Source organism: Sus scrofa, chromosome 7, assembly GCF_054392235.1.
Source record: "Sus scrofa isolate SSC_HxYL_T2T_F1_AM1 chromosome 7, Sscrofa_HxYL_maternal_Yorkshire_Landrace_v2.0, whole genome shotgun sequence".
Lineage (NCBI taxonomy): Eukaryota > Metazoa > Chordata > Mammalia > Artiodactyla > Suidae > Sus > Sus scrofa.
In genome coordinates this window covers 502,048-509,532 of record NC_139389.1, presented here as the reverse complement: position 1 = coordinate 509,532, position 7,485 = coordinate 502,048, and the positions used below count along the sequence as shown (strand labels likewise).

Here is a 7,485-nt window from a genome sequence, read left to right as displayed (position 1 = left end):
TGCCCAGGGTCCGTGTGCATCTCTGCGTCCTTCCAGTTTCGGCGTGCGGGCTGCCGGAGCGAGCACTCTGAGGCTTCTGAACCTTGGGCTTGCTTCGGAAACCGGAAAGTGTACAGCACGCAGGGTGTGTGGCCTTCTGTGGTAACCCACCTGGGACCATCCCTGTTTTAACGCTGGACGCCCTGCATCCCTTGCCAACCCCTCCATCCTGGGTGAAGGGACCATTTGTCACCCTGCGTCTAGAGACGACTAGGGACAAAATGGTGCTTATGAACCCGTGGCTGGACTTGTCTGTGTTGAAGCCCTGGAGAGCATCCACAGGGGCCCTTTGAGTGCAGGGTCCATCCCAGCCCCCCGTCACCTGGCCATCAAAGACTCCTGCTGCCACCACCCGCTCATTGCACACAGGCAAAGGGGCACCGCGCGTCTCTCCTGGCCGGTCTGTCCTGTCACGGTCCCGAGGCCAAGACATCACTCCTAGGACAGGCTGGGGCAGCAGGATGTCTGCTTTGGGGACTGCGATCGTTCCACCAGGAAACATGAGAAGGCCATTCTTTAGACCTTTGTTAGTTTGGGGAAAATATTAAAATCGGTGCCCGTATGAAATTTCTACTGTCCTACAGACTTGAACTTTTTTTCCTAGTGGAAACTATGAAACATTTCCTTTTGCTTGTGCAAATTTTCTCACTTAGCATTTGAGATCTCGCCTTCCTTTTCTGTCCCTCTTCTGGAGCCGGGGTGGGGGCGGCACAAAGGAGACAGGACAGAGGAATTTGCTTTAAGAACATTCTTTCAGCAAGTGTTTCTGCAAAGCTTATCTCCCGCCTGTGGCAACGGCGCTCACGTTACTTGCTCTGCACCTGTGACCCCATCCGTACCGGTTTACAAGCGATAAAGCAACTCATAACCATTAGTGATATTTCAACAGCAATAGCCTGGGGGTCGTAAATCCAGTTACAAACCAGTAATCAATTAGCAGGAGCTGGTATCCGCGCCACACTGGCCAGTGTATCTATGGAGCAAACCTGCCTTGAATGTGTACTTCAGCAATGACCGTGACTGCCAGGGATCGAGCTCCTGCGGAGGGAGTGGGGTCTCGGGGCCACGGGGTCACGGGCCGCGCGGAGGCCACCCGGCGGCTCACGTGGCTCTTCCCATCTTCAGGTGGCTGTGAGAGGGAGCAGGAGAAGAACCTTTCTCGTCGGAAGGGAAATTCGCCCCAGTTCTTCGTTTTCCCGTCTCGTGAGAGGGATGGCAACACCCTTCGGGGAAAGGACGTCCTCTGGAGACCCGGCACCGATCTGGACAAGCCACCTTAGGAGGCGGTGTCCTCTGGAGCACATCAAGACCATAAATATCCAGGCCCTCAGTGCCCGGGTGTGGGGCCCAGGACCGCCTGCAGTTGGCAAGTGCACCCCAACTGGTTTGTGGAATTAAATTATTAGGAGGGAAAGTAAAACATGAGCAGAAGACCTAAGTAGACATTTCTCCAGAGAAGACATACGAATGGCCAGCAGGCCCCTGAAAAGATGCTCAACATTGCTCATTGTTAGGGAAATACAACTCAGAACCACAAGGAGGTACCACCTCCCACTGGCCAGAATGGCTATCATTACAAGCCTACAAATAACAGGGGCTGGAGAGGGTGTGGGGCAAAGGGAGCCCTCCTACACTGTTGGTGGGAATGCAAGTTGGTACGACCACTATGGAGAACCGTACGGAGGTTCCTCAGAAAACTGAATGGAGAACCACCATGTGATCCAGCCGTCCCACTCCTGGGCATCGATCCGGACAAAACTATCATTCAGAAAGGCACATGCACCCCTATGTTCGCGGCAGCACCTTTCACAGTAGTCAAGATATGGAAACAACCTAAATGTCTAGCAGCAGATGAATGGATAAAAAAACATGTGTATGTATATTCAATGGAATAATACTCAGCCATAAAAAATGAAATAACGCCATTATTTGAATACAGGGAACTGTATTCAATATCCTGAGAGAAACCATAATAAAAAAGAATATGAAAAAGAATGTATCTGTGTGTATGATTGAATCCCTTCGCTCTATAGCAGAAATTAACACGACACTATAACTCTTCCTCAATGAACTTAGACCATATGTAGATCACAGGAGGGACTGGGCAGGGGAGGAGAAGCAAGACGCCCCCCCAACCCAGTCTCCTCCAAGCGCACCTGACGTGGTGCCGTGAGAACCACTCTGCAGATTCTCGAATTCCCAGGTGTGCTCTACGCACTAAATCCTGCTGCTTTTGGATACTGACTGTGAAGCGGCTTGTTTGGGGGCGAGGCTGCTCCCCAGATAGGGAAAGACGACTGTCACCACCTGAGAAACCGGGTCCCCAGGTGAGGAGCAGGGAGAGGCTGCTGTGAGAGCCACTCAGAATTAAGCTGCGTATGGAGCCCTGGAACATGGCAAGATTAGCAGAGCCCAGTGACGCGCCAGCACAGGGTCACACACCCGAGAAAAGGACACGGCTGCCCGAGAAAGTCCGAGAACCTGGACACCCCTGAGGAGGGGGAGACACAGGGGCTGTCTCACCTTCAAGGCGGGGCTGGGCGATGCTGCAAAGAGGGCCCCACAGGGAGCGGGTGGAGGAAGGCGGGTTTTCTCCAGAGGGGAAGCATTTAACCTGGAAAAGTGTCAGCCAGGCGCACAGGGCCATGAACTGGGGCCTCGAACCCTGGGGCCGGGTACTCCCCTTCAGGAGGCTGCCCGAGACCGCCTGGCCAGGGAGCCTGTGATGGGCAGGGCCGAGTGGCCTGGGGGGATGGGGCCAGAGGACAAATGCACGGGGCCCAGGGACCACGGTCACATCCTCGAATTTGCTGCTCAGCTGCCTGGGGAAAGGGGGGCAGCCCTCACGGCACCCGAGCCCCGGGACGAGCCCCCCGCTGCCCACAGACCACGGCTCTGTCCCCTTCCCTTCACAGACAGCGTCCTCGCCAACGTCAAAAGGACCATGGGTGTTCCAGCTGCTGTCTAGCCTTCTGTGCTGTGATATTTTAAAGCGATTTGGGAATTTATCGACTGAAGGGTTCTTTTCCTCCCCGCGGGTAAAACGTGGGCGGAAGCCTCAGCCGTCCACGGATGTCCCCGCGGAAGCCCCTGGCACGGGGACCCGATGGGAGTGAGCATTTGGCTGGAGAGGGAGCAGGCTCCTCGCGGGAACAAAGGCTCTGTGCAAATATCCTGCTTCCCAGCCCTCGGAGGGGCCGGGGCGGAAGGGTCAGGAGAGGCAGGCGCATCAAAGCCAACTGGAAATCCGAAGCAGGGCGGCGCGTCCCTTTGTCTCCCGCGGGCTGTGCCGTGAGAACAGCCCGGGGCCCCACTTCCTGCCCTCCGGCTCTTTTCTCGTGAGAACCCAGGGCCCGTCTGTGGGTCTGTCTCGGCTTCCAACGGCCCAGGGCACCCGGCTGTCCGCCCAGGCGAGGTGCGGGCTGCCCCTTGCTGACCACTGGGATCTAAGCCAGTCTGCAGCAAACGGTCAGGCTGGCAAACGCTTCCTAAGGCGCCCGGACCAGAGTCAAGGATGAGTCAGAAGTCACTTCAGGGCGGACCAGGCCCCAGCTTGTCAAACGCTAACAGACAAAACACCAAAGCCGACCGTCGGGACCCAGAGCCCTGGAGCCGCGGGGTAGACCGCGTCTCTGGGAAGCTTAGAGGAGGAAACCAGCTCAGCACGCAGCTGGCTTGCTCTCCGTTTCCTCAGAGCAGCTGCGGTCGAGCCGAGCGACCTCCCAGGGCCGCTCACTCCTCATCCCAGGCCCACTGGGCTCCAGAAGACAGGAGACCCTGGGCCACCGTCCCGGGTCCAAGGTCTATCAAAGGTCAAGGCAGGGACGTTTTCCCAGTGAAATGGGGGAGGGGGTGCAGGGCAGACACCTGTGCTTCTCTGGTCGCCTCTCAGATTAGACAAGTGGATAGAGGATAGGTGCGTAGAGACAGTAGACTTGGGTAGAAAAACAGGTGACAGCACGTAAGAGAGAAGGGACGGGCAAACCTGAAAAATGACCCAATAGTCTTAAAGTAGTTGATTCTGGTTTTGGGTGCGTCCTGTTTGTGGGTGGCTTTTGTCTGTCGCTGTGTTGAGAGGGGTGAGGTCGTGAGTCTGGCCGACTGAGCTCCTTGCTGAAAACCCTCAGTCTGTCTCCTGACTTGGCCGTTGCACGATTTCTCACCGGGACACGGACAAGGCATGTGACAGACCTCCAGCCTCGATCACGTTTTCTGTGGACCATCAGGTGACATCCTCCTTAGGGGACCCAGAGGCACTGCTGGGCCTCCTGAGAGGTCCCTCACCGATGGGGGCCACCTGCAGAGCCCGGGCCAGGCCGGGGTCCACACCCGCCCGCAGAGGCAGCAGCCGCCGTGCTTCCTTCCAGCTGCAGTCTGGACTTGCTTTAAAAAACAACAAAACCCTCTTCCTGCTCCACTCGTGCTGGACACAGATGGCCAAAGACGCCCACACAGAGGCTCTCCGTTCACGTCCAGGGTGACCGGGGCGGCGGGAAAGAACGCTCACTGCAGGAGACGGGCCGGCGGGGCTGCGGGAAAGCGGCCCCACAGCCTGTCCCACCGGAGCAGGGCTGCAGGGGCTCGGCCTGGGGGCCGCTTCAGCCTCACCCAGCTCGGCTTGTGGGGCCGGGTGCTGCCGAAGGGAGGCCTCCTGGTGGCAGCTCTAGACTCCAAAGCAGTGGCTGTCGTGGACCCTTGGGCCACCTGCAAAGGATGGCCGAGGCTTCCGTCCACCAGCTGGACCCCAGCAGAGACCCCATCCCTGTTATGCCCAGGCCCCAGCTGCAGACCTGGCACCCCCAAGCCCACAGCCCTGGGGCATGGGGTCAAGGGCCAGACATCAGACCACCTCCCCCGCATCTCTCCCTGGGTACTCCCCCCCCCACCCCCAGCCTCAGGCAAACCCTCTGGAAACCAGGACACCTCCAGCTGTTCCCACAAACGCTCCAGCCCTTCATCGCATCTGTGCAGGCCCCTCCTGGGGATGCTATTAAAAACAAAATTAAGAATTATGAGAACAGGTACCGGAGGCCCACTTTCGCTGTACACTGCAAAGGGTATACCTCAGTCTTGACCACGTGTGGTACTTTTGCTCTGTGTGTGATAACTTGAGGATCAAGCACTTGGTCCATATGCTAGCCTCCGTTATGACATAAATAATGTAAAATGTTTATACATACAGTATAAATTAGGCTGGACTTAACCTCATTTCAACTTGTAGTGCCTTTTCCAGAAGCATGAGCAGCCTGGTTCCAGGAACACGGCCTCGACCTGCCAGCAAGGGGCTCAAGGTCCGAGACGGGGGTTGGGTCGCCTTTCTCTGCTCCTTACTGGCCGGATTTCTTCGGAAAGGGGCCCTGCTCCCTGTGTGAACTATAGCTGAGAGCGACAACCACTCCACGTGCTTGTTTTGATGATCTCGCTGATGAAAGTACAAATAAAAACGCTTTGTCATGCTTTGCAAAGGTCAGCTCGAGAGACTCTCTTCTGCTCAAAGCAGCCAGTAATGTCACCGCCACAGGAAACGATTTGCATTCTCTTTACTCTTACCTTTTCCCCATTTCTAAGGGGGAAATACACGCTTCACAGACCTTAGTGGAAATAGATGGTGCGTTAGTTTGCTGAGCTGCTGCTGGGAGTACATGGACGGGCGGCCAAACGCAGAAACCCATCTTGAAGCCCCGGAGGCTGGAAGCACGAGACCAAGGTGTCCACAAGGTGGTCACTCCGGCGGCCTCGCCCCGGGCGTGGCGGTGCCACCCTCCCCATGTTCTCACAGGTCGTCCCTCTGTGTCCGAAATCCTCATGGGGACACAGGCAGGTTGAATTAGGGCCACCCAGTGACCTCACTTAAGTCCTTCTCCAAAGACCCTCTCCCAGGGAGTTCCCATTGTGGCTCAGGGGTCATGAACCCGACGAGTATCCATGAGGATGCGGGTTCGATCCCTGGCCTTGCTCAGTGGGTTAAGGATCTGGTGTTGCTGTGGTGTAGGTCGCAGACAAGGCTTAGATCCCGCGTTGCTGAGGCTGTGGTGCAGGCCGGCAGCTACAGCTCTGATTCAACCCTTAGCCTGGGAACCTCCTTATGCCATGGGTGTGGCCCTAAAAAGATAAAGCAATTAAAAGAATAAGCCACACATTTAGGAAGTTTTAACGTCAGCAGCCGCCTGCACATCAGTGCTTTGCTCCACCTGCTGCCGTGATGATGACTTTGGGCCAGTGGAGCAAGTGGCTTGTTCCTTGTTCCTCCAGCCTCGCTTGTGGCCGGGCCCTGCACCAGGGCTGGAGACACTGGGCACCTCAGAGAGCGCGGGGGGTCCTCTCACCAGATGCTCATGGTCGCCGGAAGGGTCAGAGCTCTGTAGGCCAGGGTGTCTGGCCCCCAGAGGCCTTCACATCCAGCAGGGCTCCTGAAGCAGGTGGCCTATCCAGCCAGGGCCCGGATGGTAAGTGGACATGAGCCACCTAGATGGAGGTCCCGGGTCTCTGTGAAGTCACCCAGAAAAGGGTCCCGGGGCAGGAAGGAAAGGCAGGTCCTTTCTCCTCCTGTCCGGCCCCGAGGGAGCGCAGGTCTCCTGCACGCGTGGGCGGCCCTTCCAGACGATGCTTTTGTAGTTCGTTTCCAGCTTCCAAGGGCTGATCTCGGTGGGTTTCTGTGTTGACCAGAAGTCAGGTCACGCCCGTCTGTAATTCCTTATCTTACCCGAAGAAGGACCACAGATGACGGCTCCTCCACAAATTCACACCTTTCCTGGAAGAAAACCCCGGCGGTATCGAATGGACCGGCTGGTCAGCGCCTGTTTCCCTACCAGCGCTTGGCAGGGTAAACAGTGACGTCAACTGTTCCTCAGGAGAAGGGTTCAGGTCGGAACAAGCCCCGGGGGATGAGACGAGGCTGGCAAAGCCACCACCACGAGGAAAGAAGACTGCAAAAAATAACCCGCGAAAGTGTCCCCAAGTGACCCCAGAGGGAAGCGAGCCGCGGCTGCTTCGTTCAAGGACACTTCCATTTCATCTCCTTTTTCTGCAGCCTGAACGGACCAGTTTCTTTGCTCGTGCAGGTGATGTGGCCTCAGCCCCCATCCCACCCCCAGCCAGCCCCCTGCAGCCGCTCCACAGATGGGTCGGAACAGGGGGGTTTCGGCTGGAATTGTCCCTGCCGGGCCAGCTACTTCCGCAGATTATTATGGATCATAATAATAGAATCATAGAATCATCTATTTTGAATATCAACTATGGCAGATTCCATCCCCAAGTAGGACTCAAGGGCAGGTTTACTTGTGAACACGTGATTTTTTTTTTCACCTCTGGTGCCTGAAACCAAAACAAGCTGCCTGAAGGGAGTGTGTGATGAAGGGAGGCAGGGCAGGGAAGGGGGGAAATTCTAACCTCAGGTTTTAGATCGCTAATCTCAAGAGACTGCAGATAAACAGGCCAGTTGTACCA

General features: G+C 56.5%; 1 long non-coding RNA gene across 1 annotated transcript; it reads right to left on the bottom strand.

Moving 5' to 3' along the window:
* Nucleotides 1–777: 777 nt before the first annotated feature.
* LOC146401122 (uncharacterized) lies at nucleotides 778–5,461 on the bottom strand. The gene is made up of 2 exons (XR_014811465.1): nucleotides 5,244–5,461; nucleotides 778–5,026 (listed from the first exon to the last, which is right to left on the bottom strand). It is a non-coding gene; the product is annotated as an uncharacterized LOC146401122 (long non-coding RNA).
* Between the last annotated feature and the right edge of the window lie 2,024 nt (nucleotides 5,462–7,485).